The 9,492-nt window shown below is 41.3% G+C and overlaps 1 pseudogene; it reads right to left on the reverse strand.

The window, feature by feature from the left end:
• Positions 1–3,655: 3,655 nt before the first annotated feature.
• On the reverse strand, positions 3,656–4,383 carry Psma7-ps1 (proteasome 20S subunit alpha 7, pseudogene 1; annotated as a pseudogene).
• Between the last annotated feature and the right edge of the window lie 5,109 nt (positions 4,384–9,492).

Consider the following 9,492-nt stretch of genomic DNA (forward strand, 5'->3'; position numbering starts at 1 on the left):
GGGGTCACCATGAGAAGGAAACAAAAGCTCAGTACCCCAACTCAGTCACCTGAGAAACTGGTGGGGGGTCACCATGAGAAGGAAACAAAAGCTCAGTACCCCACTCAGTCACCTGAGAAGCTGGGGGGGGGGTCACCATGAGAAGGAAACAAAAGCTCAGTACCCCAACTCAGTCACCTGAGAAGCTGGTGGGGGGTCACCATGAGAAGGAAACAAAAGCTCAGTACCCCAACTCAGTCACCTGAGAAGCTGGTGGGGGGTCACCATGAGAAGGAAACAAAAGCTCAGTACCCCACTCAGTCACCTGAGAAGCTGGGGGGGGTCACCATGAGAAGGAAACAAAAGCTCAGTACCCCACTCAGTCACCTGAGAAGCTGGGGGGGGTCACCATGAGAAGGAAACAAAAGCTCAGTACCCCACTCAGTCACCTGAGAAGCTGGGGGGGGTCACCATGAGAAGGACAACAACTATAGCAACTCTTCACATGCTCTCTCTTGTCTCTAAATTACAGGCCTCAGGAGCTATTTAGTCTTTCCTGGGAAACTCTCAGGACTGCAGGTAGATCCCCTTGGGACGTCTCCTGAGCTACCCTGAACTTTATTCTCTTTCCAGGTACTATGCTTGTAATGTGTCCACAAATTACTGTGTTGGGAGCTTGATCCTCCATGTCAGACTGGGGAGGGAGACTTCTGAGTGGTGACTGCTTCATGACCATGGTGCTCTCAGGAGTGAATTGGTCTGGCTTCTTACTTACTGCTTAGCTGTGTGGAGTGGGCTCTGATGAGAACAGTCTTCCCGCTGGCTGCTCTTTCACTCACAGTTGGATCCTGGAGCAACTGTGTTATTCCCCCTTCATTCCTTCCCTCCTTCTTTTCTCCCTCCCTCCCTCCATCCCTCCCTCTCTTCCTCTCCTCCCTCCTTCCTTCTTTGGATTTATTTTCTTATCTGTAACTCCTCAGTCCTCACTTCTCCATAAAGAAGCCAGAGTTCATCTGACAGCCTCCTCCACAACCTGAAGGGTGGAGTGGCCTTCTTTTCGTGTGCAGATGCTGAAATCTATCTAGCTGTATCATGTCTGAAAGCTTCATTATTCCCATTTGGCATCAATATGGGCCTCAGATGGAAAGAGACTAATTACGTTGAAAAAGGAAATATCAACAACCATTTATAAGATACCTTCCTGGTAGATTCATAGATGCACATCCGGCCTCATGAACGAGAGAGTGACCAAATTCACCAGCATCATTGCTGGAATTAGATAGGAGGGTGAGCGGAGTGTCCTGGCAGTGGCTGAGTGGCTCTTTTGCTTTACTTTTCTAACATTCAGCTGTGCGAGAATAAAATGTCTCTGAGATTGGTGCTGGTTCCTGCTGAGGCCAGTTTCATGAATTCAGGTCCAGGGCTCATTAGAGGACCAACTGGAGCCAGCATGGAGCTGACAAAGCATCTGCAAGGTACTACAGATAATTACAGGCCTTTGTTCCGTTTTAGGCTTGAAGTTGAGAAAAGGAACCACAGTAGGCTGAATAAGCCAGGAAAAGTATTAAATGGCTTTCCAGAGCTAAGACGCCTGGGTAGTGAATCACGGGGTTGTCTTGATTCTTCTAACTTGAAGTTGTGGGAAGCAGCCAGGAGTTCTTCTAGTTACCCTTCATCTTGCCCCTTTGAAGACCTAGTGTATTCATGTTATGCAACAGTGCCTCTCCAGGAAATTCTGCTCTGTGGCTGCATTAATTAATGTCCTTGATGCGCTAAAGTAACTTCCATGCCAGTCACACTGCTGCATCAAAAGGAAAAGAATAGGAATAGTATGGAAACTTTTTTATTGGCTATTTTATTTTTTTACAATTCAAATGTTATTCCCTTTCCTGTTTTCCCCTCCAGAAACCCCATATCCCATCCTCCCACCCCCTGCCTCTATGAGGGTGCTTTCCCACCCACCTATCCACCCCCACCTCCCCACCCTGGCATTTCCCTACACTGGAGCATAGAGACTTCACAGAACCAAGGACCTCTCCTCCATTGATGAACAACAAGGCCATCCTCTGCTACATATGCAGCTGGAGATATAGGTTCATCCCTGTATATTCTTAGGATGGTGATTTAGAACCCAGGAGCTCAAGGGTTAGGGAGTCCTGGTTGGTTAATATTGTTGTTCTTCCTATGGGGTTGTAAACCCCTTCAGATCCTTCAGTCCTTTCTCTAACTCATCTATTGGGGACCTCGTGCTAAGCCAAATGGTTGGCTGGGACCATCCACCTCTGTATTTGTCAGGCTCTGGCAGAACCTCTCAGGAGACAGGTATATTAGGATCCTGTTGGCAACCACTTCTTGGCATCTGCTGTAGTGACTAGGTTTGGTGTCTGTATATGGGATGGATCTCCAGGTGGGGCAGTGTCTGGATGGCTTTTCCTTTAGTCTCTGCTCCACACTTTGTCACCATATTTCCTCCCTGGATTATTTTGTTCTGCATTCTAAGAAAGTTTGAAGCATCCACACCTTGGTCTTCCTTCTTCTTGAGCTTCCTATGATCTGTGAATTGTATTTGGGTATTCTGAGCTTTTGTGCTAATATGCACTTATCAGTGAATGCATACCATGTGTGTTCTTTTGTGATAGGGTTACTTCACTCAGGATGATATTTTCTAATTCCATCCATTTGCATAAGAATTTCATGAAGTCATTGTTTTTGATAGCTGAGTAGTAATCCATATACCACATTTTCTGTATCCATTCCTTTGTTGAAGGACATCTGAGTTTTTCCCAGCTTTTGACTAATATAAATAAAGCTGCTATGAACATAGTGGAGTATGTTTCCTTGTTATATGCTGGAGTATCTTTTGGGTATATGCCCAGGAGTCATTTAGCTGCATCCTCAGGTAGTACTATGTTGAATTTTCTGAGGAACCACCAGACTGATTTCACAGTGGTTGTACCAGCTCGCTATCCAGACAACAATGGAGGAATGTTCCTCTTTCTCCACATCCTCACCAGCATCTGTTGTCACCTGAATTTTTGATCTTAGCCACTCTGACTGGTGTGAGGTGGAATCTCAGGGTTGTTTTGACTTGCATTTCCCTGATGTCTACGGATATTGAACACTTCTTAAGGTGTTTCTCAGCCATTTGATATTCCTCATTTGAGAATTCTTTGTTTAGCTCTGTAGACTATTTTTAATAAGGTTATTTGGCTCTCTGGAGCCTAACTTCTTGAGTTCTTTGTATATATTGAATATTACCCCCTCTATCCGATGTAGGATTGGTAAAGATCTTTTCCCAATCTGTTGGTTGCTGTTTTGTCCTAACCACAGTGTCCTTTGCTTACAGAAGCTTTGCAGTTTTATGAGATCCCATTTGTTGATTCTCGATCTCAGAGCATAAGCCATTGGTGTTTTGTTTAGGAAATTTTTCCCAGTGCCCATGTGTTCCAGGCTTTTCCCCATTTTTCTCTTCTATTAGTTTGAGTGTATCTAGTTTTATGTGGAAGTTCTTAATCCACTTGGACTTGAGCTTTCAGGGCAATAAAAATGGATTAATGGGCATTCTTTTCTTTTTCTTCTTCTCTTTTTAAATGTAGTGGTTTATTGGACTTGGACAAAAAGCACCAAGGCTTGCCCAAATGGAGGCTCAAAACTGTTCTGACCAGTACCCTCTTCATCAAGATGCTTTCTTTTGCTGCTTCTTTCCATTTTCTTCTTTCTTCTTGATTTCGGTAACATACTTCTCAATTTCTTCAGGACTTAGAATCTTGAGGGGTTGATCCTACTTCATGACAACAAGTTCAATGTCTTTGCCACCTGACTGAACTACTTCTAGCAGTGCCTTGATCACCAGTTTGATTTTCAGATCGTCTGTTTTGATGGTATCATCTGTGTAGTTCTTTTCCAGAAATTCACACACTGACTTGGCACCCCAGACTATGGTGCCAAGCATGGTATGTGGCAGAGGGATCAGTCTGATAGAGTCTGGGAGTGCCATCAAAGTCAAAACCCACAATTAGGGCAGAGATACTAAGTGGGCTCCACCCATTGCTCTGTGTATAATGCTGTTCAGACTAGCAATGTAGCAGGTGATGTACTCCACAGTCACTGGGTCCTCCATGGTCAGCTGGTGGCTCTGGCACTCTACCCTGACTCTGTTGATGACTATCCTTGCTTGCATTGGCAGTGAGACCTGCAAAGGCCATACAGATATTATTTTCCAAAGTGCAGATTTTCTTTCATCTTGTAGATTGGCCACCGACTTTTTTCCCACACTGAGAACAACAACGTCCCTTCCTCGAACACCAACCGTGGTGAAGCCCTTTTTGACCACCTCCTGCACGGATTCCACTTGGAAGAAGTGGCTGTTGGGGAGAAGACAGTGATGGTGTGGTCTTAGCTCATCACTGTGAATTCTCAGGCTCTAGCTTGGGCCACTGCTGCTCAAAAGTGCATACTCACCTGATGTGCATTCTTCTACATGCTGATCTCCAATTGAACCAGCACCATTTGTTGAAAATGGTGTCTTTTTTTCCTTTTTCTTAGATCCTTTGTCAATGATCAAGTGACCATAGGTGTGTGGGTTTATTTCTGGGTCTTCAATTCTATTGCACTGATCTACCTGCCTGTCTCTGTACCAATACCATACAGTTTTATCACTATTGCTCTGTAATACTGCTTGAGGTTCAGGGATGATTCCCCCCAGAAGTTCTTTTATTGTTGAGAATAGTTTTTGCTATCCTGGGTTTTTTGTTATTCCAAATGAACTTGCAAATTGCTCTTTCTAACTCTATGAAGAATTGGGTTGGAATTTTGATGAGGGTTTCATTGAATCTGTAGATGGCTTTTGGCAAGATGGCCATTTTTACTATATTAGTCTTGAATGAGAGATCTTTCCATCTTCTGAGATCTTCGATTCCTTTCTACAGAGACTTGAAATTCTTGACATACAGATTTTTCTCTTGCTTTGTTGGAGTCATACCAAGGTATTTTATATTGTTTGGGACTATTGTGAAGGGTGTCATTTCCCTAATTTGTTTCTCAGCCTGTTTATTCTTTGAGTAGAGGAAGGCTAATGATTTGTTTGAGTTAATTGTATATCAAGTCACTGTACTAAAGTTTTTATAAGGTTAAGGAGTTCTCTGGTGGAATTATTGGGGGTCACTTAAGTATACTATCATATCATCTGCAAATAGTGATATTATTACTTCTTTTCCAATTTGTATCCCTTTAATCTCCTTTGTTGTCTGATTGCTCTGGCTATAACTTTGAGTACTATATTGAATAGGTAGGAAGAGACTGGGCAGTCTTGTCTAATACTTGATTTTAGAGGGAGTGCTTCAAGTTTCTCATCATTTAGTTTAATGTTAGCTACTGGTTTGCTGTATATTGCTTTTACTATGTTTAGGCATGAGCCTTGAATTCCTGATCTTTCCAAGACTTTTATCATGAAGGGGTGTCGAATTTTTTCAAATGCTTTCTCAATATCTAATGAGATGATCATGTGTTCTTTTTTCTTGGAGTTTGTTTATATAGTAGTAGATCACGTTCATGGATTTCTGTATATTGAACCATCCCTGCATCCCTGGGATGAAGCCTACTTGATCATGATGGATGGTTGTTTTGATGTGTTCTTGGATTTAGTTTGCAAGAATTTAATTGAGTATTTTGCATTGATAATCATAGGGGAAATTTGTCTGAAGTTCTCTTTCTTTTTTGGGTCTTTGTGTGGTTTAATTGTGTGGTGTAATTGTAGCTTCATAGAAGGAATTTGGTTGTGTTTCTTGTGTTTCTATTTTCTGGAATAGTTTGAAGAATATTGGTATTAGGTCTTCTTTGAAGGTTTGATAGAATTGTGCATTAACCCATCTGGTCCTGGGCTTTCTTTGGTTGGGAGACTTTCAATGATTGCTTTGATTTCTTTAGGGGTTATGGGACTGTTTAGATGGTTTATCTGATCCTGATTTAACTTTGGTACCTTGTATCTGTTGAGAAAATTGTCCATTTCATCCAGATTTTGTTGAGTATAGTATTTTGTAGTAGGATATGATTTTTTAAAATTTTTTCTTGGTTTCTGTTGTTAAGTCTTCTTTTTCATTTCTGGTTTTGTTAATTTGGATACTGTCTTTCTGCCTCTGATTAGTCTAGCTAAGGGTTTATCTATCTTGTTGATTTTCTGAAAGAACCAACTCCTGGTTTTGTTAATTCTTTTTATAGTTCTTTTTGTTTCTACTTGGTTGATTTCACCTCAGGGTTTGAATCCTGCTATCTACTCCTCTTGTTTGTATTTGCTTCTTTTTGTTCTAGATCTTTTAGGTATGCTGTCAAGCTGCCGGTTTCTTTTTGGAAGCACTAAGAGTTATATGTTTTCTTCTTAGCACTGCTTTCATTGTGTCCCATAAGTTTGGGTACGTTGTGCCTTCATTTTCATTAAATTCTAAGACGTCTTTAACTTATTTCTTTATTTCTTCCTTGACCAAGTTGTCATTGAGTAGAGCATTGTTCAACTTCCATGTATATATGGGCTTTCTGGTTTGTTTTTTTTTTTTTTGGTTGTTGTTGTTGTTGTTGTTGTTGTTGACTAAGTGCAGCCTTAGTCCATGGTGATCTGATAAGATGCATGGGATTATTTCAATCTTCTTGTATTTGTTGAGACCTGTTCTATGATTATATGGCCAATTTTGTAGAGGTTACATGCTGAGAAGAGGGCATTTTTTTTTGTTTTAGGATGAAGAGTCCTATAGATATCTATTAAATTCATTTGATTCATACCTTTTGTTAATTTCACTGTTTCTCTGTTTATTTTCTGTTTCCATAATCTGTCCTATGAAGAGAGTGGGGTGTTGAACTCTCCCACTGTTATTTTGTGAGGAGCAATGTGTGCTTTGAGCTTTAGTAAAGCTTCTTTTATGAATGTGGGTGCCCTTGCATTTGGAGCATAGATGTTCAAAATTGAGAGTTCATCTTGGTGTGTTTTTTGTTTGATGAATATGTGGTATCCTTCCTTATCTTTTTTGATAACTTTTGGTTGAAAGTCAATTTTATTCATTATTAGAATAACTACTGCAGCTTGATTCTTGGGACCATTTGCTTGGAAAAATATTTTCCAGCCTTTTACTCTGAGGTAGTATCTGTTGTTGTCACTGAGATGTGTTTCCTGTGTGCAGCAAAATGCTGAGTCCTGTTCATGAATCCACTTTTTTATTCTCTGCCTTTTTATTGGGGAATTGAGTCCATTGATGTTAAGAGATATTAAGGAAAAGTGATTGTTTTTTCCTGTTATTTTTGTTATTAGCGGTGGAATTATGTTTTTGTGGCTCTCTTGGGTTTGTTGCAAGAAGATTACTTTCTTGCTTTTTCTGTGTTATATATATGAGCACACTGTCGCTGTCTTCAGACACACCAGAAGAGGGCATCGGATCCCATTACAGGTGGTTGTGAGCCACCATGTGGTTGCTGGGATTTGAACCCAGGACCTCTGGAAGAGCAGTCATTGCTCTTAACCACTGAGCCATCTCTCCAGCCCACTTTCTTGCTTTTTCTAGGGTGTAGTTTCCTTCCTTGTTTTGGAATTTTTCATCTATTATCCTTTGTAGGACTGGATTCATGTAAAGATATTCTGTAAATTTATTTTTGTCATGGAATATCTTGGTTTCTTCATCTACGTGTTGAGTAGAGCCTTGAACTTGACATGCATATTAATTTGCAAAGGCTCAGACTCTCACTGTGTGCTGTAAAACAAAATCAAATTTCCATTTAGTTGTTGAAGAAGTGTGGTACCAATAATGCCATTGCCACAGTTGAATGTCAACAAAAGTGGGAGCTTGGGGGAAAGGGTTCAGAGACTGACTGGGTCTCAGATGCAGCATAGTAAAGCTCTTCATGAGATTCACTGTTAAAAGAAATCAGGGGAAATAAGCTGTAGAACATCTACATACTTGTCATGATGGTACCATTGAAAAGATGAGACCACTGGATATACAGACGCCTTTGCTTAGCTGACAGGTTACAGCATTTGTAGGTTCATGAGCCACTAGAAGATTATCTCAGAGCAGAGGCTAGCCTTGACTTAGGACAGTCACCCACCCACTGCTCTACTGAAGGGCAGGTCACACTGTGACACCCCAAGATCATCAGTAACACCCAGAGATCATCAAAAACACAACAGCTGTTGCTTTTACAGTAGGAACATCCACTGAGGTCAGTCTCCACACATGTCTTTGCAGGTCATAGTAGACTGAGAACCTATACACACATTACCTGGTCTCCCATGATGCCTTGTACTGTGGTGACATCAATGGAAAATCGCTCTGCAAACTGAGTATCCCTTATGTCTCAAAATTAGGATTATTTGATTCTGTAAATGTTTGTATATACAAAATGAGGTACTTTGAGAATGAGTTGCAAGTGTAAACATGAAGTCTATCACCTCATTGTCTCAAGTTAATTTTATACAATATTCTCACTTTATCTACATCTTTACCACAACCTGTCACTAGGGTACAGTGTGAAATTGGCTCCTGTAGTGTAATGCTAGCAGACTCAAAAGATTAAGTTGGGAGCATTGTGATTTTAGAGTTTGGGGTGAGGAGGTCACAATTGTGGCTTTGACACTAATACAACACACTTGTCTTTTCCAGATACCCCAGACTCAATTGCCCATGTGTGTGCATGTGTGTGTGTGTGTGTTTAGTTTTATACCACTTTATTACATGTGAATTGCAATGTCTCTCCAATTAGACTCAATGCAAGAAGCATTCTTTCCTTCTTTAATTTGTTTAAATCCCAAACACTGTCACCCCTACCAGTTCCCTCTTACTGAGAGATTGGAGGCTCCTATGGATATCCCCCCACCCTGTCATATAAAGTCTCTGTAGGGTTAGGTGCATCCTCTCTTAATGCAGCCAGACAAGGCAGTCCTATGTTCTGGGGGCCTCAATCTACCTGTGTATGCTCTTTGGTAGCTTAGTCTTGGTGAGCTCCTGAGGGTCCAGGTTAGTGGGCTTTCTTGGTCTTCCTGTGGAGTTCCTATCCCTTCAGGGCCTTCAATCATTTCCTCAACTTTTCCACAAGAGTTCTTGACTTTCATTGGGCTGGACAGGAAGATTGTTTGAGGACAGCCTGGACAGGCAACAAATCTGAACCCATTATCAACAGCAAGACGGAAGATAAGAGATAAAGACTGCAGTGAACCAATCCAAACTATTTGGTCTCCAGCAATGGAAATTTAAAGGCATTCATGCAGGGGACCACACGGCTGTTAAGAGCTGGTACTGCTGCAGAGGACCACATTTAGATCCAAGGAACAAGATTGAGCCCTTTACAACTTCCTGTAGCTCCAATTCCAATGAGATGCAATGCCTCTGACTTCTGAGGTAACCTGCACACATATACAAATGCCCCAATGCATGCAATGTACACAAGTGCATGTGTGCATGCACATGTACACGCGCACGCACACACACACTAATTAAAAGACAAAATAACATTCTATAACACTTGATTCTTCCTATT

This window comes from Rattus norvegicus, chromosome 1 (genome assembly GCF_021556685.1).
Source record: "Rattus norvegicus strain SHRSP/BbbUtx chromosome 1, alternate assembly SHRSP_T2T, whole genome shotgun sequence".
Classification (NCBI taxonomy): domain Eukaryota; kingdom Metazoa; phylum Chordata; class Mammalia; order Rodentia; family Muridae; genus Rattus; species Rattus norvegicus.